The sequence below is a fragment of the Drosophila yakuba genome, chromosome 2R (genome assembly GCF_016746365.2).
Source record: "Drosophila yakuba strain Tai18E2 chromosome 2R, Prin_Dyak_Tai18E2_2.1, whole genome shotgun sequence".
In the NCBI taxonomy this organism is placed as follows: Eukaryota; Metazoa; Arthropoda; class Insecta; order Diptera; family Drosophilidae; genus Drosophila; species Drosophila yakuba.
The window spans coordinates 16071466-16073011 of record NC_052528.2 but is presented as its reverse complement, the minus strand read 5'-3'; the positions used below and the strand labels follow the sequence as shown (position 1 = coordinate 16073011).

Below are 1546 nucleotides of genomic sequence, written 5' to 3'. Positions count from 1 at the left end.
TGAGATTTCCAAAAATAATATTAAAATTAGCAACGAGGCGCGGCAAATGGCCTGTTCTTTCTTTACATCGAGTGCATTTGCTGCCCCAGCGACTAGATAATAAATCCAGATCTTCTGTTTCAGAAGGAGTAGATCAATCAGAGCTTAGTGCCAGTAATTATAAATGACAAATGTTCGATTTACAGTGCAATATGGATGGGTTATAAATAAACGGGCATGAAAACCCGCTGTGATGGTAAAATAAATGGGGATATCTACGACACAGATGAATGCCGAAATGGAAATGTTAGCAATGATTAGAGAATGACAATCAATTAATGGAACTACAGGACTTTCATCTTTACTGAGTAACCAGTCAATGTAAAAAAAATACAAATTTAAAAAATTTAGCTTCGGCCTCGGTTTCTCTATCGAAATTCTATATTCTTTCAAAACAAAAACGGCAGTAGGACAGCTCACTCCTGTGCGGCCATGTAGGTTTATATATGCTTACCTTGCCGCATTCACACGCTCAATCCGATTCCGAACAGCAAACACAGACATCCTTCGGCCGAGGGTTGGAATACTAGCGCCATATTTGACCGCTCTGTTGGCCTTATCACGCCGGGCACACTAGTCAGGCAGCTCGGAGCTCAAGTGACCACCACAAAGTTGCCTGACCGCAGCACAGTGGGCTTAGTTGCCAATACAATTGGCAACAAGTTCGTGTTCAATGAAAACTAACTTACGGGAACTTTTAGCTGCACAAGGATTGCAGGAATTAAACCCATTTGTATTTATTTAAACGCTAAGAATTTAAATATAGAAAGATGTTATATTTTAGGTGCTTAAATAGGAAATGGATTAATCATTTCTCCATGGTGCACAGGTGCAATCGCCTGTGTGTCCCACTCAAGTGCACCGCTTTTTGGTGGGTAGAGCGGGATGTTTGGTAGGTGCGGCTGGCATTTACAACATTTGCGGTCTGCAGGCATTTGCATTTTACTTTCGAATGGGCCACGCTACGGCACGGATGTGTGTCTATAACAAAACAATTAGAAACTACGGAGTCCGTGGCTACGGACTGGGACCTCGGCGATTTGACGCTGATTTATGAGAGGGCGCAGGCGGAGGAGGAGGAGGAGGAGGAGGCGCTGTGGGCGGGGCCGGAGCCATGAAAACTCAAAGACAGGCACGTAGCAAAAGGCTGAGGGTGGCGGGGATAAGCCATCGACCAAAAGGCAAATAAAAGAAACTTGGCACACACATAAAAGGCCAAGAAGGAGGAGGATGGATGGGTGAATGGGTGTTGGCGTGCATGGTTGGATGGCTGGATGTCTCCGTCACTTTGGCCACCCGTGGGCATAGTAAATGCTAGTGAAACAATTATGCAATTACTTAATTTGATAGCCCGAGTGCGAGCGTGTGTGTATTTTGGGGTATTTGTGTGTGGCTATTCTACGCTGGCCATCCGCCCGACTGCCCATTTCCGCATTACGTATACGTAGCGTGGCCCTCGAGTTTGCCTTGTGGCCATGTAATTGTTTTCGCTGAAGAAGTTGACCAA

At 45.2% G+C, this 1546-nt stretch overlaps 1 long non-coding RNA gene across 1 annotated transcript; it reads left to right on the top strand.

Annotated features, from left to right (window-relative positions):
* Nucleotides 1–271: 271 nt before the first annotated feature.
* Nucleotides 272–832, top strand: LOC120321108. Its single transcript, XR_005560676.2, has 2 exons — nucleotides 272–473; nucleotides 531–832. It is a non-coding gene; the product is annotated as an uncharacterized LOC120321108 (long non-coding RNA).
* Nucleotides 833–1546: the final 714 nt, after the last annotated feature.